Source organism: Nipponia nippon, unplaced genomic scaffold (genome assembly GCF_047370975.1).
Source record: "Nipponia nippon isolate SJK-2023a ecotype South Korea unplaced genomic scaffold, ASM4737097v1 scaffold_7, whole genome shotgun sequence".
In the NCBI taxonomy this organism is placed as follows: domain Eukaryota; kingdom Metazoa; phylum Chordata; class Aves; order Pelecaniformes; family Threskiornithidae; genus Nipponia; species Nipponia nippon.
The window spans coordinates 48,169,429-48,194,455 of NW_028262391.1; the positions used below are offsets into that span (position 1 = coordinate 48,169,429).

General features: G+C 42.4%; 1 long non-coding RNA gene across 1 annotated transcript in view; it reads right to left on the reverse strand.

The window, feature by feature from the left end:
- Positions 1-25,027, reverse strand: part of LOC148051059 (uncharacterized) — a 535,993-nt gene that overhangs the window by 295,035 nt on the left and 215,931 nt on the right. Inside the window, exon 5 of the long non-coding RNA XR_015700440.1 lies at positions 3,715-3,824. This is a non-coding gene — a long non-coding RNA (uncharacterized LOC148051059). The remainder of the gene's footprint in view (positions 1-3,714; positions 3,825-25,027) is intronic.

Below are 25,027 nucleotides of genomic sequence, written 5' to 3' on the forward strand. Positions count from 1 at the left end.
CTGCAGGTTCTTCTTGGATTTTGTATCACTTGAGTGACCAAGAATAAGCTGTATATCATAAGAATTCAGGACAGGGCTTCAGGGAAACAATAAACCAAAGCAGGAATGAGGAACCCAAAAGATTGCACCTTCAGCCTCCTAACAGCATATCATTGCTAAGCCAAGTCCTACCCATGGTACATACACAGTCCTCCCACTTCCAGTGTCTCATTTGCTGGAATAAAGGACAAAAAACCGTACCTTTTCAAAGTAATTCTGTTTTCTGCTGCAGAGTCAAACAACCTCTTGCTATCTGTCTCCCAAAAAGGATCTGTTACACTCTACTCACTCCCATTCTTTTCTCTATTCCATATTTTAGCTTCTATCCTCATGTCCTATTGCTATGTAGGTATAATAATTATATATTATAATTATAATTACATTATTATATACAGAGTTCATATTTATATATATAGTTATTAACAAAGTTAATTTCTAGAAGATCTTAATAATACTCAGCTGCTTCCTTTTTGTCCACAGTTCCTAGGTGGATCCCTCTGCTATCCCCTCCAAATTATCTTTGTCCTAGGAAACAAACTTCACAACTTTAAAGTACTCTCTAAGCAAACATGTAGTAAATTCATACGCTACAGAAAACTGACACAGTCAATAGCTTAAGTACGTTTATGGAGACATAGGATCCTTCACCTCCAAAAAAGCCAACAGGCTTTTTTCCCTGTCTGCTAAATGCAGATCTAGAGGCAAAAGGAATGGAAAACAGGTGTCAAACTAGCTGGAAAGCCGCACAGAGCAGATAAGCGTCTTGGAGAATGTAAAGTAGCTCAGATACTTATTTGTTTGCTTGAAACAGTCTTCCAAGCAGCTTCTCACTAATGTACACTTTTAACTCATTGCAACCTTCGGAACCAAAGTGATTGCTTTTTAATAATAATAACCATCAGCAATAAACAATACAGCTCGCCATCCTAACTCCCAGATGACCCACACCAAATACAGCCCTGAAATCTGACTTCGGGAACATTTCAAATCACATCCTCAGCTGCTGGAAGTCAGAACAGTTCTATATCCTCCAGGAGAGTTGCACTGATTTTTATCACCTAAGAATCTGACCATTGTAACACAATATACACAAAGGAAATCTAACATTATATCAGATATCACGTTAACCAGCCCTTTGTTTTTCTCTCTGCTATCCTGTCTCTTCAACTGCTGCAAGCAATTAAGTGCCCACCACTTGTTTGAACAACTAAACCAAAATAATTACAAATGCATGTTACACTACAACAATTGCATATTAACAAAGGCTTGGGGCCAATTAATCATTACACCATCAATATCTAATTTGCATAAAACTATTCTCTTTAAAGACTCCATGTTTGGGGTGACAGGGTTACCTCATTGATTATGTAAATTCCCCATCAAGCTTTGCAGAAGCAGTCAAAAGAAATAAAAAGGCTTGTCTGTTTCCAGGCAAGCCAACGTCCCACAGCTATGAGGCAAGACAAAACTGGGCGGGGAAGAAAAGAAAGAAAGAAGGAAAGATAGAAAGAAAAAAAGAAAAGCAACAATGCAGACTGAAGTTTTAAAAGGCTGGGCTACAGTTCAGGCTTAGGAGCAGAAAGCTGCAAAAAAACCGCATCCAGAGTGTGCCAAGTAACCAGGCACTGGTGGACTGACTTCTTTGCAGCCATGTCATGTCACAACCCCCAATAAAACAGCTCAAAACCGGTGTCACCATTTTCCATTTTACGCAGAGCCTCCTTAAAGGCACATCCTAAAAGGAGATATATGCCTTTTAAGACAAACCAAAGTCCTACAGACAAACCCACCTATAAAATTATGTATTCCCCTTGTGATTTGGGATATTCATTTTCCTGAAGGTTTTCTCTGGAAGAGCACTGGCTTCTTAAATTAGCAATTTTCTCCTTGAATCTTATGAAGAATTCTCACACTGACTGCAGGCGACAATTATAATTGCAATGTTTTTCCACTTGCAGATTGGACTGTGAATTAAACAGGCCATGAGCTCTAACCCCTTCTGCTGGGCTCTGCAGCAAAAGCCAAGGGGTCTGTTGCCCCGTCACTTACAATGCAGACAGCCTAAAGACATGGCACAGCTCAGTGTCACCAGTTAGCTGCTGGGACAAAGCAAAAGGAGCAAAGGACTGCCTGCTTCTGCTCATCCTTCCCAAATAGAAATAAGGTATTTCTTGACTCCAATTTTTGGTTGACGCAAGGCAAGTAAGACTTGCCTTTTTTCCCAGGCCTGTGCAAAGTGGGAAGTACTGTATATCATTCTTTCTGGAACCTTTTTTCCTTCAGTAACTGGGAACTAACAGTCATGATATAAACAGGCCTCCTAACGGATAATTAAGCCTTTTCCTATGGTAAAAGAAAGGCACAGCAGGTGGATTTCTCTTTCCCCAGAGTTAGAGAACAAGTCACTAACATGAAAACAAAAAAAGCCCTCATCGCTGAAAGCTAGGATTCACTGTGGTTGCATGCTTTTAGTGTTGCAGTGTGGTGGACAGCAAGATATAAAATAGCTAGACCAGGTTTCACACTATCCAAAGTACACATACCTACAGAAGAGACCAAATATTTGGAAATTCAAGATAGCAAGAGTCCAAGCAAGAGGCCACCGAGTAGGGAAAGCAGAAGACTTCCCACGGCAAGTACTGCAAAAATGCATCAGTGTAGCATATATTATACCTGCACCATACTTCATGCTCTATTCTCCGTGGGGGGCTTTTCAACACCAAAATGGGGGACAAGGTGAAGAGAAGGGAGTTTAAAGTGCAAGCTGCACTCTCTGCTCCAAAAAGCACACTATGCTGATTCAAAAAAAACATTTTCAAAAATGCCTGTGGGTAAATTTGAGCTGCCCACAGCTCCCCAGGGGCAGTCGAACTTGCTGTCGAGCCATTTATGTGGATTTCAGTCAAATTCTAATTTTAGTGTTCATTAAACATGGGTAATTCCCAAGCCAATCCCTGCATCACCTAGTATACATAATACCTCTACAATATAGGTCATCCTAGCTTAGAAAACATATACAGACATCAAAGTGCAACCATTTCATTATAAGTATTAACTTTATAAATAATTATGAACTTCTTAATTCTTTACAAGATGCTGTATAATCACAAATGTTTAAAAAACATTACAATAGGAAGAGGGGTGGGTGGCTATGGGATATAGGTGTATATATATGTACATAACCCCCCCACACACATGTATCGGAGAAGGAAGAGAGGTCTAAATAGGCATGTGTCTATCTACTTGAGGCAGAAGGAAGGGTGTTTTCCTGAAACGTAGGCTGTTGAGAAGAAAGTCTGGTCTCTGCTTCAACCAAAAGAAAGCCTCAAACCTGCTGTCCTAATAGGTGTTCTCAGTTTCTCCCTGTTCTCTGCACAGCTCTTCTGTGCAGGGAGGTCCTAACCAGTCAAGATGGTGGTTTCAGGTTCCTTTGAGACACTAGGGTTGAAGTAGGACGCAGTAGCAAGGTTGTGAGCATCCTCCATCAAAGTTTAGTGCTCATGGAAGCTCTCCACAGAGGTGTATGAAGTATAGCCGTATCCTTCCTTCCCCTTTCCTCTTACCATCTCCAGCCCTGTGACACCGAGACTGCAGGGTGGATGTTCCACTCTGTGTCTATACCAAAATGTAGCACTTCTTTTGTGTGTCACAAAGGAAGCAAGTGTTTTTACTTACTTTTTGGGTGCTGCAACTGAGGCATAGAGAGCCTTGTGCTTTCAGAAGCTCCCTGGAACTTGAGTGACCGGGTTGAGCCTTATTACTGAAGAGGGGATCATTCCATGTCTCTACAAAAATGAAGTAGAAAGGAAATACTTCAGCACTGGGCTAGATTATGCCAGAACACTTAAAATAATTAAAACTGGACAATTATGTCAGACCAGGTAAGTCTGACACACAAAGCAAGGAAGAAGTTGTATCACTGGAAGTAAGGACTGTACTGAAATGAACCCTACAACAGGATACACTTCCCAAAGGACATGGATATATCATTTAGCATTAAACACTGTTATTTTATCAAAAGCATGGACATCTCCGGTGAACTTCAGAGAACTACAAAGATGCTACCTTGAAGCCAGACAGGGGCTGAGTTGGGAACAAACAGATCTCAGAGCAATAATGAAACTCAGTCCATTTTTTGACAAGTTGAAAGGTGGCCCGAACAGGCAGGCGCCAGCGCAGCGCTGGTCTGAGCACCTGCGTGGCTCAGCTGCCTTGCTCGCAGCAGCTGGTCCTGCTGTGTCTCACCAAAGGAGGACTCCTGGTTGCAGGAGGCAGGCCTGACTCTGCACACAGTTGAGAGTCGCTTTGCACTGAGCGGCTGGTGCACACATACGGCCCAGCTGACTTCTTCGGATGGCCCCAAAGAAGCCTCCTCCAAAATAACTCTCCATAAGAATCATTTATTGTTTCCTTTGAGCAACATCTGTTGCTAATCTAATAGTAGCATTTTAAATATGCACCCTTGCACAGCATTAACATGAGAAAGTGGATTAAATATAGTTTGACTACTTGCATTTTAACAGCTCCATAGCTAATGTTGTTTATGGGCTGTTGGGTTTCTTTTTATTAATTTATATTGATTTTAAGTGCTCAGAAAAGCAAAGCCTGATAGAATGAGCTCGAGCCAGGCAAAGTACTGATCAGCAGTAGGCACACATCCCCGCACAGCGCTGCCAGGGGAACTCATTTGCAGCGAGCAACACACCTGCTACTCTGCTGCCAGGTCCCCTAACGTGAGCCTGTTTCTCAAGCCAAAGCATACATCACTTTTCCACAAGGTGAGCCAGCAGCATCCTAGAGATCAGTCTTGGTCTAACCCAAGAGTACTTTTAATTCTGCTTGCAAGAACTCAACATAGAAACACACAGGTCTCTATTTGAGAATGAAAAGCAATGGCTATTGTAAGAATATGGCAGAAATTTTTAAAAAAAAAAAAAGTAAATTCCTGAGCAAGGAGCTGCCCCTTCCATTCACAAAATTTCTGCACTGAGCAGGCAATGAACTAGTAGCAATTTGCACAGGAACTCTAGAGTCGCACAGTTCATGGATGGCCAACTGCTTTCTATCACCTAGGAACAAACCCAGACCCTCCCTCCAAGGCTTTTGCTCAGCTAGTCACTTATACAATTATACAACCTCACCATTCCTAGGCAATTCAGGCTAAATGAGGCTAATCACTGCTGCTCAGTCCAGCTGACTCTTATCCCTTCTCCAATCTTACTTAGGAAATTGCAGTGGGATTGATTATTTGGGATGGGATTTCAACCCTTCACGCTCCTTGCTAGGTCACGTGTTGTGGTTTATTTATATCTACCTCAGTCACCCTAAGGACAAGTGGAAATTTGTCAGTCACCATCCTAGGGCATTTGGAGGGAGTAAGAGTCGAGTCAAATGTAAAGGATGTCTTTAGGTTTCTTTCTGTCCTGGCCCTTCACTTGCCCTGGATCTGGCTGCTTTTGCACAACTATTGGCTAAACCAACCTTGCCACTTACAGTAGCACAAAGAATGTAAACAGAAAGTTGTGATTGCTACTGAGAGCATTACTAATTAGCTCTGAAGGACACAATAAGGAAAGAAGGAGCCAGTGGGTAAAATGGAGGGGGAAGGAAAAGCAGCTATTTATCAACGCGAACTCTGTATATAAATAAATATAATTATATAATATATAAATAAATCTAAATATAAATAAAATAGATAACAAATAGGAGTGGAAAGAGGAAGAGAATTGAAAACTACAGATAAAAATGAGAAACTAAGAATTGTAGAAAACTGCTAAGAGAGGTAAAAGGATATAAGGGTCAGCAGAATTAACAGCAATAAGAAGAATTTCTTTTTAGTATGTTAAAAACATATGGAATCCTAAGAATGAAACGGAAATATGCCAAGAAAGGCAGATACGTTCACTAACAATAAAAAGCTTTGTTCAAGGCTGCAAGAGGCAAAACCATCAGCGAATTGACAAATATTTACAAAATATCACTTGTAAAGTGAAAAAAAAAGTGTAAATTGGGCAAAGCCACATATGTTGAAATGTCACCTTCCACACAAGAAGCAGCAGGCTGATTTTAAGCAGCTCTCCTCACACAGGGCATGCAGTGATCTTTTCAGGCTATAAAGCCTTTGCAGAAACACTACTTCTTTATTAACCTATATGGAACCTACCACCATCCAAGTCATGCGCTAATGGGAATGCTATCACTGCTACAAGATAAATTTGAGCCAACGCTAGCAGAACATGTGAAAAAATAAATCTGTTGGGAAATCCAGAGTATCTTTCTGATTCAGTTATGTTATTACATGTAGTTTATTCTGTCTCTTGGTTTTCCAGTTTGTAAAATGAGGAGAATAAACATCCCTATCTGGCAAGTTTCTAAAGTTAAGGAATCATCTGGGATGCTAGGACTAGCACTTTAAGAGTGTCGTGCACGATGCTAGACATTACCTAAACCACCTTTCTCAGGGATGAAAGATTTACCCATCACCACACGCGTTTCACAGCACTTCAAGGACAAAAAAGAGTAGGGAAAAAAATCCATTGAGGCCATTCAGATTTTCCAGAAAAATCAAGAGTATGCCCCGCAGCTCCTGACTATCAGTGGGAGCTGGGAATCTACATCCCTTTGAAAAGCTCAGCTTAAATATTTCTTGGTTTTGACCCAATAAATTCTGCAAAGAAATGAATAAATACCTCACTTCAGTTCCTATCATCTCTGCTTCCCTCCCTTGCTGGCAGCCCAATACTGAATTCATTAAATTTCATTAAAATATACATCTGGTTCCTGCTTTTACAAGGCTATGAAATCTGCGGGTCTTTGCAGAGCAAAATCAGCTGTTCCCTGTTTAATACAGCCTTTCTGGCATATGGACGCTAGATTTGAGTTAAAGATCCCCCTTACTCAGCTGACAGTCAGCGGTTTCCTGTGATACAAGCACTAGTTCAGCTGGAGATTGTGCAAGATTAAGGCTGGCTTAATGATGATGAAGTTTGGTGCTCTGGTACATGCAGCACTAGAAAACAACTCCCATAAGACAACCTGGCAGTCGGGGTAGAAACAGATTACATGTCAATGGGACCTAAAACATAATTTGGTTCTAAAAACCACAAACTCAAGAAGTCTAAGGGGAAACAAAACACTTCATTTGCTTTCCCCAATGAAGGATGACTATTTTTGTGACAATAATGAAATTTCCTCTCAGAAAATTCCATAAATCAAGTTTTCTAGAAAAAAAAAAATTTAGAAAAATCTGTCATAGAAAGTTCCAGCGGTAACTGGATGCCTCGTGGGATGCTGCATGCACTTGCCTCGTCTGTATTCACTCTCAAACACACATAACTGCAGTGAATTGCGTTAACACTGACAAACATTCCTTTTGGCAGTTCCAAAATACATCATTTTGATTTGGGAGAGATTCTGCTAGGATAGATTCACGGGGACTTGATGTTCCATCTCCAGGCTGCGAGGAAGCAATGTACTTCCCTTCTTTCTCTGAAACCAAACGGCTCCGGCTCTCGATCTTGGATGTGGAAGATTCAGGTTTAATTCCCACCCCTGCAAGAATCACAGTAAAAACTCATCTTACAAGTGACTGTTAACTGCTGGACACTCCCAGGCTATGGTCTGTCAGAATCTCCTTTTTAATACCGATGTAACAGCTCTACTTAGTTAAAACAGCAAGTGTACAGTGCATAAAACTGCACTGCGCTTTTACAAGGCACATGTAAGGATGCCACTGTAAAGTGAGGGTGAAATGTGATAACGCTGGAATCATATTCTCCTTTGTTCCTGGTAATGCAAAGTCAAGAAACTCAGAAAATTATTCTTACCCTGAAAATGCAAAGATTACTATCACCTTTTTAAAAATAAGCACTTAACCTTATTTGACAAGGCTAAAAAAGCCCCCAGCCCACCGCAACCCCACTGTACACACACACACTGCCACCATCACCAAATCCCACTAACTTCTCCTTGGAGTTAGAAAAAGGTCATGCCTTTGCTATCCCGATTCAAAAGTTTCTGTACCTTGACAGGGGCTATTTTCCACCTCCTGTGACCTTGAGAAGTGCTGTTCCCTCCGGGCATGCCAATAGTTGTAAAACAGGGAGTGCAGTAGGAAATGGATATGGATAGAGTGAAAGTGATTCTGTTGTCCTTTCACACACCCTCCGTGAGACGTTGAATGTGTTTGAATGTGATCCATCAAGACATTGATCCCTTGGGGAAGTGGAGATGTGTAAGGAAACTTCAAGTGCTTTCTAACCAGATCTACCTACAGGAGAATGTACTGAGCAGTACAGTAAGAAGATACGTATATTATCGATAGTCCCATGTCATGGGACAAGTCACAGCAGAGGTGAGGGGAAATCAGATGTGTTCTGGGGCTCTGGAGGTTATACACCCACTCAAAACAATTTCTCCTTGAAAAGTAATGAGCAAACTGCTCTCTGTTGTGGTCTCCTCAGCTACCCTGTGTTAAACCCAGCTGCAGGAAAAAGGGAATGCAAGATAGAACGATGCATTTTAATACAACATTTTACAGGAAACACTGCAGAGATGGTATTCTATTTTAAAGCTACCAAACTCCATAATTAAAAGAAAAATGTACGGTTAACTATAAGAATTTTCTGCTTATCTTTAAGACCCAAAGAATTAAATCAAAATCCTTAAAAGCCATTGCTAAATGAAGGAAACGCATGAGCTGGCCCTAGCAGTGAAGTCTGTCACCAACACGGGCTTTATCCAGCTTAAGCCACTTCATTCTTTGATCAGAAAAGAGTGGCTTGAGTGGGTTTATTTTAGAAGGCTGGCAAGTGTCTCAGCTAGGACAGCTGCGTGCTCAGAGCTCGTCTCAGGAGTAATCCTGCTTTCCCTCCCCCCTCCTTCCAAACCCCAGGGGCTGATCTTGCGGCAGGCCCTGCCAAGTACCAGGAGTGACTTTCCGGTCAGCAGGGCTGAGCACGGCAGCAGACATCACACGCTTCTGGCTAGCTCAGATGTTCACTGCAAGAAGCCGCATATAGGAAAAGGAGAGAGATCTACAATTTCCCTCATGTACTCCAATCCTCACCTCCCAGGTCCCACCATGAGATGCCTACTTCAGGACATGTGGTCTGTGAAACTAGGAAGCAGTTGGTGCTGGAGCAAGCACCTTCCAAAGGCACTGCCTCAGCTACACGGTGTTCACCTCTGCCTTGTTCTCGCCCTCGAATCCTGCATCCCTGACCCATCCTCAGACCAGCTGCACATGGCTCCTGTGAGTCCAAAGCTGGCGAAAGGCACTGCTGCCACACTGCCAGCACAAGATCCAGAGCAATAAAAGGTCTAAAAGAGTATGTTTCTCACTTGACACTAGGTCAGGTTTAAGGCCCAGCAATCCACTCCAGAAGCACACATCTCAGAGCGTAGCCCTAACTGGATTAGCCAGAGCACTGGGTGAGGTGCAGAATCGGACTTAAATGTCACTAATTGCATTACGGAACCAAGGACTGAAGCCTCCTAAAGCCTGCTTTCTCTCTTATCCACAGTGATCTGCCCTGTGGGCTGGGGGGAATGAGAGGAGCCCTAGCATCTAACCCACAGAAATCAATAGCAAACCCTTTCTGATCTTAATGGTGACAGATTAGGACATCTCTACCTAGGGAGAAGTGCTTGCAGGATCACATTTGTGTTTAGCTTTTGTTTTCTAAGGAGGGATTTATTGAACGCGAAGCTAAACATCCTGCATAGACGCTTTGTGTGTTTATTTTCACAAGGCTTGACTTTTTGCAGTGATTGTTATTGTTGGTGATACAGGTCTTCAGTGATGGCGTTTTGGATTTAATTCAGATCTAAATTTGATTGGCTAATTCATCAGTTAGGTCTCTAAAGAATCTGGAGACCAATGGAGCCCCTAACCATGAAAAATGCGACACTGCTCTTTGATTACCAGCTGGGATCTCCAAGCTCTTTTGGCGTACAAAGCGACAGTTTTTCAAAATATACAGCAACTAATATTTCATTTCAGCTGGCAGGGCTCCATAAAATGGTTTGGACCTTACAGTGCACTTAAACCCTTTGATAAACAGACTGTATAGATTGAGCAGATGGTGGTTCAGGAGTTCAAAATGCTCAGGTTTCCAGCTGAACATACAATAACCTGTAGGCAGAAGCAGAATAACATCTGAACAGGTTGGAACTATGTCTGGGATGGTCTGTTCTGCTTGTTAAATGCTGAGGGAGAGCTGGTCTGAAACAGGAACATGGGCTTGGTTGGGATGATCTATTTCTGTGGGAGAAAGCACCCAGTCCTCTATGGTTGCAGGCAGCTACATCGTTGCGTAGCCCTTTTTACAAGCCAGCCTAGTCTCATGACAGCAGTTGGCTGTTATGGCCTCATCACTTCATTTGGAAGACTGTATGTGAATCTAATTGATCTAAGGGACAGATATGGACATTTAATCTACCTTTTAGGAGTATTTACACTGAAATTGAAGCTTTAACCTATCGTCTTTACCTTTCAAAGGGAGACGTCCGCAGGAAGACAGGTCACAGTCATGTGTAAGAAAGCCAAGAGCAGATTGGCTTTTGAGGTGCAAAGGTACGAAAGAAGCCAAATTCTGCAGGCTGCCACTGCTGGGTGTGCACGGTGTGAGCCATGGCTCCCTACGGAGCCTACAACTCCATAGCTTCCAAGAGTACAAAGTTCAAATGCATTTCACATTGGTGAGAGGTCTGCAAGACTCACCTCAAGCACACTCCTCCAATGTTTTCTCTTTCCAGGGTATAAATGATCTCTTGGAAAACAGGACTGGCTGGGTAAAAAAGGAGGTGCTGAGCTAGCCATTCCTGTCTGTGACTTACATCCTCCTCCTGGGATTCTGGTGCCCCAAACCAAGCTTCTCCTGCAGGAAACTGCCAAGTGTAGCTCCAAGAGCTGCCAATTTCCAACTAGAAGAGCTGAAAACCTTGCACAAGGCTGGACAATTTGATCCTACAATCCCTCACTCTCCTGAGTTGCCTATTAAGTCGATGGATCAGCTTACCTGGGTGCATATTGGTTACAGGAAGAAAGAATACCAATGCTGAACGTAACTTAGTGGCAGAGGTTGCAGAGGAGAAGGAAAACAAAGACCACCTCATATGCCAAATATTAAACCTTCCATTTCCATGAATACTTTTCCTCCTTACAGAGCTGGATTTTGACTAGCAGTTACAGCAGTTATAGTGCCCAACAGAAAAGCAGGAGTTCTGGCACCACATCGCCATAATATAAAAAATATTAACTCAGGCTTAGTAACTGTACAATTTCCTGGTGTTCTTTTAAAAATGGGGAGGAAGAAAAGGATCTATGTCAAACGTGCACATCTAATGAGTCCCATGACCTGATCTGGAAAAGACTCATCAGGATGCTGAAAAAAGCCAGACCTGAGGCACTGTACAGAGATCTGCTCCTTAGAGTTGGATTTCAAGACATCCAGTAAGGTGTCCCCAAATAAATGCCAAATCATTTGTTACTCCTGAAAACAGATGCTTTCTGTGATATTCTGGCATCTCTCACACATCTGATATCCTCAATTAATTAAGCCCTCAGTGAAGCCTAGAATATCAGCATCTAATGGCTGATGCAGAAGTACCGGTGGTCTGGTCCTGTCTCTGCTAGAGCTCAGGCCATCAGCCTAAGCAGGAATACTGGAGTGGGCCTTTGATAAATAAAAAAAAAAAAGTCTTGTTTCCCATAGTCCTTCTTTCTCTCCTTAAATTAGCTAATTTGAAAGTCAGGCTTTTTGTTTTCTCTACTTAAAAAAAAAAAAAAAAAAGGCAGGGAAAACGAATGTTTCCAGAAATTAAATGGCAAGTTGTGTTATTTTTAGGGGGTTAGATGACAGGAGGCATCACATTTGAAAGTACTCACTTGATCAAAGAGCCCTAAAAGGATTCAGCAGCACTGAGAACTATATATCAAACAGGATTATGACAGAATTAAGGGACTGAGCCATTTATAACTTAGGGCAGTCTCCCTCTTTGATGCCTGCCTTGGTAATTGATCCATTTTTCTATAAGCCAGAACCATAGCATTGCATTAAAAATCTGTATCTATTCCAAAACTATTAGCTTTGTACAAGATAATCAGGGGAAAAGGTAACATTTGTATGTGACACTAGAATTTTCACTTGAGAAAGAAAATAGTCATGACATCTAAATAGAGAGAACATTTTTCTACCAGTATTACCGTGTCCAACAAATTCTCTTCTGCAGCATGTCGAAGCACCAGTTGTGCATTATGGAAACATAAATCACACAATACAAGTGGAAACTATTGTTTTGTGTTACACAAATTGAAAAGGACATGAATGCATCAGTAGCATTTATTTTACTTCTTGGGACATTTAAGTAGTGCTGAGAGGAAATCTAAAGACACACACAAACCAGTCCAGATGCTCTTTACTCATGCAAGTTGTCCTTGCTTGTGGGAACACTCTCCTCAGGAGAAATCCTGGCCCTGTTCAAGTCAAGAGCAAAACTCCCAGCAACATCAAAAGCACCTACAGATGTCAATGGACTGCATGAAGCAGCAGCTCCTTGTCTGGCATTAAGGTATCCCTATAGTTGGTAATTTATTAGATGCATTAGCGTAACTGAAAAGAAGGAATAATTCCAAGCTACAGAAAAAAAGAGAAGGAATAATTCCAAGCTACAGACTCCAAAACCCATCACACATATTAAAGCATTTTGTTCAGTTAGGTCAGTGTTTTAGTGAACTTAGCGGATGAAAGTACTGCCATGTGTCTGTCTCATCCTACAGCAGACAGATCCTACCTTTTCAGACGATGCAGATATAAATAGGATCAATGTTAGGATGTCTGAAATTCAGAGAATATTTTCACCACCTAATATAGCTGCTAGAAAAAAAGTTAATAGCCTAACTTGCTCAGGCACTTTGGTTTATCCTCTGGTGGCACTGACCTCTCCTCACGGACTGTAACAGGACCCTCATAAACCAAAGTTCAGAGTTAGCAACAAATACCCGCTCCTTTCCCTCTGCACGTGGCTTCATCTTAGGAAGTCACCACTGCAGTTAAATCCATGACACTGTCTAGATACATATCTACATATATGCGCATATAAACATGTGAGACAGAGAACTACACAGCTCTTTTACTGAATTACGCATTTACTTAAACTCATATTCACTTAAATCTTCACTTTTATTAATGAATACCCTTGGTATGATTTAGCCCATTATATAGGGAGTATCTCACAGCTCCTTTATCTAAAGCGAGCAGAGGCTGTGCTGGAGGAGTATATTCTCTCCTACTATTAATAGAAGGTGCACCTGGCAAATTCTTAGCTGCTTCTACACGTATATCTTATGCATGCACACACATATGCACACACACAGAGATGGAAGAACCTTTACTAGAAATGTTCTTGTGAGGTGGCAAGGATGTGTGTAGACTAATTCATAGGTTAATGGCAACTGCAGACTATCCACAGCTTTAGATCCGACCTTTTCCATATTAAACTGTAGTATACTATTTTCAGAGTTAAACTGCTCACCCATCATCAAAGATTTTACGAGTTTTCTCTGCTGATTTAAACAGGCGCAGAAACAAGATGTTAGGTGACAGCTGAAAATCTACCCACCGTGTATCCAGACTGAGATGGGGCATTTCACAACAGGCAAAAACTTGTCTCATTCTCCAGGTCCTCTTCCATAATAAAATGCTCCACCTCTTACTTTTGAGGTGAGGAAAAAATACACATACACACTTTAAATATATTTAAATATGAGGAATTCTATGGCTCCTCTGATGGATTAAATATTCCCATTTTGAAAAAAAAAAAAAAAGGAAATTTTGAATCTGAATACTCCTTCTACACATTTCTAATGTTGGAAAAAATGGGCCTCTTGCTCAAAAAACATAAAAAATTGTAAGCTTTCTTAAACTGTATCTACTCATTATTCACATGGTTTCCCAGCCAAATTCATCCTGAAAGTCAGCAAAACCCACTCAACTTCATAGACTTACACTGCAAATGAATTTTTCACTCCTGTCTACTCCGGGGGTAAACAAACACTGTTTGACCTTGTATTGATTTCTTTGATTAATTTCCCATTTAAGCCCCATTCTGAGGGGTTTAAGTGGGATATATGAGATTCATGGCATTCATGCAGGCCCTTTACACAGGGTTGGATTTCTCCCTTACCGCACGCTACCACACAAAATTATGAAAACAATCCGTTCTTAGCCATACACTTCAGCCCCAATTACCATAGACTCCATCACAGCCAGCTGAGTTACTCTAGCAGATCCAATCTCCAGCAGAATCAGCCTAAACTTTGCATTACATGTTGTCTATGTTCCTCCCATTTAAAAATATTTACACAAGCTTGGATTTCAGCAGTATTTACAGTTACAAAATAGCCATTTCTGTCAGGGTAGTTCATCCTAAATCATGAAATGCTGTTCAAAATGTCACTGAAATTGTATGGCAAAGGTTAGTTTGCTAATTCTGTGTTCTGCTTGTTTCTTTTAAAAGCAAATGAAACTTGACTTGTTTATTTATCTATTTTGCAAGAAGGCTTTAAAAACAACACTAACTCTTAAGGGGAAAAACCAAGGGTTGGTTTAACTTTTTCTAAACTTCTTACCTCAAAGCTTTACGGAGCAGAACTGGTTCCCACCGTGTGAGCGCACGTCCACTAGCCCTAAACCCAAAGAACTGCGCGGAACCGAGCGGGACAACGAGTTCCTACGTTAGACCACGCACAGTATCTGCAGCCAGGCATGCAGGGACACCGCGTGCGGGCACGGTAGCAGGCCTCCCGCTCCATCTCTCCAGCGCAAGAAGGGATTTAGGGGGAAATCCCAACCCCAGAAAATAATAAATGAGAGGTCTGCCTTTGGCTTCAGTGAACTCAGTGATAAGTCTCTTGAGTGAGATTAGCCCGTGTTTAATAGGCCAGCGTTAAGTTTTGTGCACCGATATTCAACAGGAGCAGTATGAAACTGTGAGCGTTGCAGAGGTCTGATTCAGTGGCAAAGCTGATGCAAATTGCAGGGAAACGTTGTTATTACACTACACACAATTACACTATCACCCAGAGACTCCAATTAACAGTATAGTCTCATTGTACACTCCTGGCTTCAAAGAGCATTTGATTTAAATAGACAAGGCAGGTAACTGAAGCCTTAGGATATACACTGTACAACTGAGAAATGAGGCAAAAGTAATTAAGTGACTTGACCAGGATCACAGAGGAAATCTTTGGCTGAGCCAGACCCTGATTCCCATTATGCTTAGCCCTTGCCTGCAGCCATAATTACAGCAGCATTCTTCTGCTCTGACCTCAGCCTAGCTGCAAGTGCACGCACATGTCAAAGGCAGGGCTCCAGTCCCGTCACCCCTGCAAACCCGGCTCCACAGCGCTGGTCAGGCATGAGTGAGTCCCAAGAAAGGGGAAAAACAGCTTCCAAGTGCGTCTCCACACCCGCCGTTGTCTGTCCCGCAAGCCCGCGTGCCTCCACACCCCCGTGCAGGCACACGGTCGCCCCCAGCTCCCCTCACACAGCTCTGGGTCCCATACCCAGCCTGGCCAGCGTTTCAGCAACCATAAACTAATCTGACAGTTTTAGTGTGGTAAAAACACCATGTTTTATATGGTATAGATCCAACAAGACATGATTTTTTTTTTTATTTCTTTAGTGATTACATTTTCACAGGAAATCTACTAAAAATTATTAGCGGTGGCTTGGATAAATGCATCCTTGAAAACATTAACCGACGCTTGGAACTGCCAACATTGTAAATGATCAGGACCTGCTGTAATTTCAAGAAAAAAAGGAATAAAATGGGGAATTTCAATAAGATTTCTTTTTTTTCTTTTAAAAATTACATTAGAATATACATGACACATTTCTTGCCCCAGTTTCACCTTCTGATGCTGTCTGTAAGGATGCCAAATAAACTTAATTGAAGGATATAAATACTTTTCTCCCTTTTCTCTCTTCCTTTCTGTAAGTGCTACCGGAGGAAAAGCTCTTCATTAAAGCTTATTGTTAAGATTAATATGAAACAGTCCACTCTAAAATCTGGGGGCACCAGACCATCAGCTACTAGAAACTGTCACAGTTCCACTGGCACTTAGTAGAGCCGAGCTCTTCCCCACGACCTCTGAAAAATACAACAAAACCAGACCTGCCAACAGAAGGTCAGTAGTCATGTAGAGAACTTGCCTACACAAATAGCACAGGCACAGTACCTCTCAGTTCCTGGGAGCTCTTTCCTTTTTCTTACTGATTTTTACAACAACAGATAGGATGAGAGTCCCTGGATCAGCAGGTTGACAGAGATCCACCAACAGGTAAGTGTTTTTAGCTTGTTATCTCTTCTTAACCCAGTATGAATTAATTCACAGATTAATTCTTCTGATATAGTTGACTGAAATGGAAACATGTTGTCTTCTGTGGGGATCTAAGTCTATGGGGCCAGATGGGATCCACCCGAGGATACTGAGGGAGCTGGCAGAGGAGCTGGCCAAGCCGCTCTCCATCATTTATCAGCAGTCCTGGTCAACTGGGGAGGTCCCAGATGACTGGAAGTTAGCAAATGTGACGCCCCTCTGCAAGAAGGGTCGGAAGGAGGACGCGGGGAACTATAGGCCTGTCAGCCTGACCTCGGTGTCAGGAAAGGTCATGGAGCAGATCATCCTGAGTGCCATTACATGGCACATGTGGGACAACTGGGGGATCAGGCTCAGCCAGCATGGGTTTATGAAAGGGAGGTCCTGCTTCACTAACCTGGTCTCCTTCTATGACAAGGTGACCCACTTAGTGGATGAGGGAAAGGCTGTGGATGTTGTCTACCTGGACTTTAGTAAGGCCTTTGGCACTGTCTCCCACAGCATTCTCCTGGAGAAGCTAGCTGCTCACGGCTTGGATGGGTGCACTCTGCGCTGGGTTAAAAACTGGCTGGACGGCCGAGCCCAGAGAGTGGTGGTGAATGGAGTCAAATCCAGTTGGTGGTCTGTCATGAGTGGTGTTCCCCAGGGCTCAGTGTTGGGGCCGGTCCTGTTCAACATCTTCATTGATGATCTGGATGAGGGGATCAAGTGCACCCTCAGTAAGTTTGCAGATGACACCAAGTTGGTTGGAAGTGTCGATCTGCTGGAGGATAGGAAGGCTCTGCAGAGGGACCTGGCCAGGCTGGATCGATGGGCTGGGGCCAACTGTATGAGGTTCAACAAGGCTCAGTGCCGAGTCCTGCACTTGGGTCACAACAACCCCATGCAATGCTACAGGCTTAGGGAGGAGTGGCTGGAGAGCTGCCTGGCGGAAAAGGACCTGGGGGTGTTGGTTGACAGACGCCTGAACATGAACCAGCATGTGTGCTCAGGTGGCCAACGGCATCCTGGCTTGTATCAGGAACAGTGTGGCCAGCAGGACCAGGGAGGTGACAGTGCCCCTGTACTCGGCACTGGTGAGGCCGCACCTCGAGTACTGTGTTCAGTTTTGGGCCCCTCACTCCAAGAAGGACACTGAGGTGCTGGAGCGTGTCCAGAGAAGGGCAATGAAGCTGGTGAAGGGTCTAGAGAACAAGTCTTAGAAGGAGCAGCTGAGGGAGCTGGGGTTGTTTAGCCTGGAGAAGAGGCTGAGGGGAGACCTTATTGCTCTCTACAACTACCTGAAAGGAGGCTGGAGCCAGGTGGGGGTCGGTCTCTTCTCCCTAGTAATAAGTGATAGGACGAGAGGAAATGGCCTCAAGCTGCGCCAGGGGAGGTTTAGGTTTGATATTAGGAAAAACTTCTTCACCGAAAGGGCAGTCAGGCATTGGAACAGGCTGCTCAGGGAAGTGGTTGAGTCTCCATTCCTGGAGGTATTTAAAAGACGGGTAGACGTGGTGCTTGAGGACATGGTTTAGTGGTGGACTTGGCAGTGCCAGGTTAACGATTGGACTCGATGATCTTAAGGGTCTTTTCCAACCTTAACGATTCTATGATCTCCATACCTTTTTATTTCAGACAATATTTCCTCTGTTGGCAAGCATTCACTAGAAAATGAGGTCCTGTTAACTGGCAGGGTGTTGCACACAGTTTTACAGCCCAGGTAGTCAGGAAGAGAAAAGCTTTGCAGCATGTCAGCCAACTGTGACGAAGCAGTACTGGGTTAACCACGCTAATCTAACACCATAATATATCTTTTCCCCGCATCTCCACTGACAGAAAACTATGTTTAAAACTGCAGCGCAAACATCTCCTCCAGGCTGGGGTTGAACACACACTAATTTGCTTGGGTTGGTGAGGAGCAGGGAAACAGAGAGAAGGTTTTTGCCCAAGCTGTTGACATCGAGCTACAACTTCCCGTATATCCCTTCTCTCTGGGCTGTGCAAACTTCAGCGCATGAGGTGGCTGCTGAGCACCTCACCCGTTATTTGCATAAATCAGTTATGGTCGCAGGTCTGGAAATACTGAGTACACACTATCATGCATTCAGCTTCCCCCAGGCCTATGAGCACAGGTGTAGTTATCTATAACCATAAGAAAAAACATATAGAACAAAAATATACATATCAAGGATTTACACTAAGAAGGCAAGCCACCTAGGAGATGCATTAGATTTTTTTAAGCAAGTGAGTAAGTCATTATGAATGAAAGGCAAAGACTGCAGATTAATTATCCAACTTGTTCTTCCACTGCTGCTTAGCGAGATTATGACTGTGACTCTTGCAGAAAGGGGACACTGCAGTATAATTGTCTTAAAAGCTCTCTGTAGCTTAGTGAGATTTAGCCTGTTAGTGTGATAAATCTGCATCAAACAGAAGCAGAGAGGGCCCCAGCAGAGCTCAGGTAGCGTGTGCTGCCTCGCCACCTTTTCTGAGGCGCTGTCAGCGTGCAACGGGGCTAAGACGGAGAGATCCTATGGTGATATTAATTTTGCATGTTGAAGGCAAAGCCAATCTGACTGATTACGTTGCTGATTTAACCTTAGCATTCAGACTTAGCATATTTCAGGGCTATCCTTTACTCAAGCTTCTAAAAGCAGGAACGGCATAAAAATGTTCACGTTTTCTCAGCAGGCAATTTTTCTAAGATTTATAGTGACATTACAGTTTGTTTATCAATTGATTCATAAAGGAACGGAAATTAACAGATCGCTTCCCCCCACACCTATGCCCAGTGCCAGGTTAATACTTTGATGTGCCACCAGGTGAGCTGAAAGCATAAATTCCTTCAAAACTGAAAACAAGCAATATTGCCTCCAAACTTCTTAGATTAACATTACTTGCAAAGGAACAACTACTGAATTCTTTTCTAGACATATATTTAATATATATTATATATATACACATATATTTAATACTTTCTGATTCTACTGAGTGTCAGAGAAGAAGCTATTATTTGCTATTATTTTCTCCCCAAAACCCCAGCCACTTTACTGCTGTGTTGCTGGGTTTTTCTCAAGAAAAAAGCATGTCTTTTTAATTTTATTTTAGTACACTCCTGCCATTACAAGCGTTTCATAATTGCCATGAACTCCCCGAAATCAGTTGTTTCTACAATTAGTGACTGATTACACACAGTACTAAACATTGTAGGCAACAGTTCATTAACTCCTGGTATCAGCCAGTATGAAAGGACTCAGGTTTAATTCAATCAGCTTTGTCCACAGAACTGCACAAGCAGCTTGTTGGGGGGGTTGTCTGTGTGTGTATGTGTGTGCACGTGCAGAAATACACCCGAACTTTAAGAAAGCTCCTAATTCTGACCTGAATTAAATGTACCTGGCTTTATAGGCGGCCTAACCAAACCCTCAGATCTGGATGGCATGAAACACTTCAGATGAATCCTCCAAAACCAGAGACGGATTCTGCAGCTTTGGCCGATCCGAGGGTTTCTCTGTAGAGGAGCTATACCACCTGACTTACATTCGCCTGTAAAAGGACAACTGAGGGCTAAGGGTCAAACATGTTTCTAAGAGGAATTATTTCACAGCTTTTCTTTCTGAAGAGCATCGATTAGAAATATATTGTAATTAATCCAGGTAGGGCAGCTGAGAAAAGTATGTCAGCTGTACGTCTCCTTTAGATTATGATCCAGATTCATCACGTAATGGCATATGATTTATAACATATAACCTCTGCTACCAACTTGGGAAGCAGAGGAAATCTCTGTATCCACACAGCCTTTCAGTTATCGACCTGGGTGTTAGTAGGTCCAAAAAGATAGCGACAGCCGCTAGTAAAAAAAGCAATCGAACAACATTCATTGACAGAATTCACCAGTCCCCATGGACTGGCTGCAATTGGCAGCAACTTCTCTGTTTCAATGTCCAAATATAGTAGGGTAATCACAGAGCTGATGTATCCGCTGTCCAGTCTGCACTTATCAGCGGTTTTTTTTTCTTTTCTTTTTCACCATGGAGATTAAAAGACTAATACCAGAGAGGAGTTCAGTGGTAGAAATAAAAGAAGGAAGAATAATACAAACAATGGTCAGGAAAATTTCATCTTTAAAGAACAGAAAAGCAACGCCTTGTTTAAGCACCCTGAAGTCAGAGGAAAAATTCCCATTGACCTCTCAGGGAGTTAAACCAGGTTCTTAAAGATGTAACTAAATGCCACAAGAAATGCTTCAAATCATTTATGATATGAGCTTTTCCCAAAGAGAGCTTTAGTAAAAAAGCTTGTGTGTTGTCTAGGTGGAACTCTGTTATTCTGGCTGCAAATCAAATGTCATCTTCAAAAGTCCTAAGGAGCCTCTCTCAGGCTGCACTGAGTTACTACAGATGCCTCTTTATCCAGAATAAAACCACATTAACAAGCTTGTTCACCATACAAGTCAATACAGTCTTCCAAGAGCAAGACTTCATGGTGATCAGTCTTTAAGACCTTGGCATTGTACACTGTCCAAATGTGAGCCCTTCCAAGGCCCAAGGGAAACCTCAGACCCACTTATAAGTATAATAAACCACCTATTAAGTATGTGGCGTGGATGAAAAGTGCGATACCAAATGTCTTTCGGACAAGGATCTGGATTATGAATCCACAGACCTGAAAGTTAGTCCGGGCTGTTATCATTCTCTCGGCACGAACAGTCCCGTTCCATGCCTCACATACCATGGAGCCAGAACTCAAACAAAATGCTTTCAATTCTAAGTGGAGTAATAAACAGGGGGGGAAACCTTCTAAAACCAGTAGTTTTCTCTCTACTACCTCTCACATGCGCAAGAACAATTCTTTTGCAATACACACACACGCTCCTCTCCATTGCATGCTCTTCTCCTCCCTGCCCAGCCATCATTCAGTAATGAGAAAAAAAATCCGCACTGCAGGATTTCCACTTTTCAAACATTTAAAAAATGTTCAAATGAACGAATCCCAAAACATCAAGTAGAGACAAAAATAGGTAACACTTTAACAGGGCTGTCATGTTAGTCTGTGGGAGTACTTCTTCAGTGTGCATGGAAGACAGGTTGTTAGATTATTCTAAACTAGCGCCGTGACGTACATGTAATTAAAAGTCCTGTTGCCTCTAAAGTGACTGTTGAGAAATTAAAGGAGAGGTCACGGACTTCTTAAATTCCTCAGCAAAATCCTCGTGCCCAAAATAACTTCTCAGAAAGTAGCTAATGTGGTATAGAAGAAGTAAGAGAAGCATTTGGTTCCAAAATGGGGGGGAAGTAAATCAGTTCAGGAACATTAGTTGGGAACTCCATGTTTTTAAACGCTTGGATCTGTTATGAATTTATCCTTAGGCTTTAATTCCTTGTCTTCCTAGCATTTTCTCTCTTTTTTTTTTTCTTCTTCTTTTAAAGCTGTCACTCCAGAAGTAACAGGCACCCAAAAGAGAAATAAGTAAATTTCAGATTGATAAACTGTATTGGGATTTATTGTAGGGAAGCTGTAGAAACGGAGACACATTTTCCAGCCTTTTTACAAATTACCACCTCTTACACGACCACGATTGCCTGGTAAGCCTGGACGCACGTTGTTATAAAGCTTTCTCCAACTCATCCAAGGCTAAAAACCATGATTAGGAATTAAAACTCTCACTGAAGTTTCATATTGCTTCCCATGTAAGCAGAGGGTAGACGACCTCATTAAGAATGCACATGACCTCTGGCTGAACGTGCTGCGCAGAGTGCCGCATGCTGCAAAGGAAGACGCAGACACGGTTAGGTTTCTGCTTCCGTCCCAATCTTTAAATGCTGGCTACTGTTGCTTTAAATATTTATAGAGGATGCAGGAAGTGTGGCTTGAATCTAATGGAAGGGGAGAGATGGTGACAAACTCGTTCTCTCCAACTTTTGTTTCACTTCAGTCCCTGGTTGCTAGAAGTCAAGAATCTTGATACGGTATGTTAGTGCTAACAGTGGGGCTGCAGATTTAGCAGGCTCTGGGCCCCTTAGCATAGGGTTAAATGTCAAAAGCAGAGGAAGAGGCTGTCTGCAGTGAATGTGAATTAAGTTTGCCTTTTCTCAGCAAACCAGAAAAACCATTTGCCACCAGAAAAAAGCAGAAACTTCTGTAGCACTGTGTGGTAATACCTAATATCTGCTTCAAGACATCGCAGTGGGCAGTCATCACTGCTATGCCTGCAGTACTACCTATGAATGAAATCCAGTGGTACCACGTGGACTGTCTTTGTTTCAAGGTATTCACTTTACATCTCATCTTGCCTTTCAAAGAGTCCGTCATTTATCCTCCTCCCATTCTGGCCTTGCCACATACGACATAAATAAAACACTATTAATTATATTAATCAATTATGATGTATCCTGTTCTTATAATTAATCCCATTCATTACAGTGGGATCTTGCATAATTATGAACATATGTTAGCAAGTTCGGCTAGCTAGTTTAGAGCCAATAACAATATTAGTCAATAATGATACTTCCCCCTCCTTACAAAGGGAGCATCTTTATCCGGTGAGCTCCAGCTCCTGTTGGCAGAGGAGCCCGCAGCTGTTCTCAGAGTGGGAAGCACAAGGTTTGAGCACGAGAAAGGTACCTCTGACAGCATGTTACACGGGGCCCAGTCGGACTGCTAAGATGGGCAGATGTTATTACCTGCACTGTCTAGGGTGGGAAACTGAGGCACAAGAAGTTACCTTACAGGAACATGCTGACATGAGGGCTGGGAATAAAAATGAATCTTTCTGTTCTAGCAAGAGGACACCTTCCTACATCTCAAAAGCTTTTTCTAAAAACGAACATACCCTGACTAGGCTTGACTCCAACGAGGCTGTGTTACATTAGGATGACAATGGAGCTGAGGGAACAGTAAATAAGGGGACGTTGCTGGCTTTTAAAAAAGAAGGGGAGATGTCTGCACCCTAATTTGTCAGTGGATTTGAGAGGCTCAAGAACAAGTAGGCATTACTGACAACTCCTTGAGACAAGGACTCAAAATGCCAAGTTTATTTACCCTCACTTTCTGGATCCAAGAGCGAGGGTGTTTGTCTCTGGGAGTTTTGTCAGACCCGTGACACTGAGAGATGTCACTTACGAAGGGCCAAGACCACAGGGGAAACGCTCCCTTTCTGTGGGCGTTGGAGCAGGCCTCATGATGGTATCTGCTCCTGAATTCTTCCAGATGGTGAAGATGGAGTTCAGGCTTGACTCCATGGCTCACCCTCGCCTTCTGTTTTACAAGAGGAAAAGGGAACTCCGAGGAAGATCCACAATTACAAGATGAAACTGCGCTTTGGCTGATGACAGGGTGAGGAAGGGTACTGGGGGAAAAAACATTCAAAATTTACCTGTGCGGTAAGTTTTTGTGGGTTTGTCCAGCTGTTGCCAGAATACTGGCACGTCCATGCACATGCTTTGCTCAAAAAGTTGGGAAGGTAGGGAGCACGTATAACAAGATGGACTGCACGCTGTACAGCAGGGAGATGGAACTAAGCAACAGCCAGTTAAAAATGAAAAAAACAAAACAAAACAACACAACAACAAAAAAAACAGTCCCAAATGCTTTGGAGTGCTTTCTACCCTCCATAGCTAGAAGTAATTTTCACCTTTCCAAACTCTTCCACAAAGAATTTTTTCCAACATTTTTAACTTCTGAATTAGCAAAAATACATTTTCCAACTTTGTTCTTTTTATTCTTTCTTTCCCCCATCTTCGTGCAAATCTAAATGATCATTTCAAAACATCTGGGGTTTATTTTTCCATTTGATTTCTTTCTTAGGCCACACATAACTTTCTCACAAAACAAACTCTGGAAAATTACAGGATCAAAAGGAACATTTTTAGTCAAGTTGTCCTGTGAGCACTGGAACTTAAGGCAGTTACCTTCTACCCTGCCCTGGGTCTCAAATGCAAGCTCCTGAATGGATTCTCCTGCATCCTGTGAGAGCTGAGTGCACCCACACATCTGTTTTCACAAAACTTGAAGGCACTTAACCTTGACACCCATGTCATCTATCGAATTTTGTGAAACAGGCCCCAAAATAGAAGTTGCTGTGAAGGGATGCCTCAGACATACGCACACTAAAGAGAGTGATGAACAAGCCTTTAGGAAACCATGATAAAAAGAAAAACAGAAAAATGACACAAGCATATAGGTGATAAAATGAGTAAAAGAAAAACTCTAAATTCTGAAAATTCAAAGTTCCATGTCAGTGGCTATAATTATTTGACTGAAAAATTCCAGCCTTATTTTATAGCACTAAACTTTATAAGTGCAAATAAAGGGAAATGATCTGAAACCCTAGTTTTGCTCAGACCTTCTCCAAACAGTGATTTTTGGAGTCAAAAAAGCTGTGCAGTTTGCAATGACAAGAAAATAAGTACACAAGGTTATAATCTGCCTTTGTTCTGCATGAGAAATTTCCACAGAAGATGGAGCTGCTGGTTATTTCCATCCTCTAATTAAGATACATAGCGATTCTATTTGGCCTGAAGTACACTCCAAAGAAGTACAGACATGTAGTGCGTTAGAAATAATAAAGGGATCAACTTTTCTAAAATCCTCCGAAATGATACAGAAAAGAATACTCTGGTC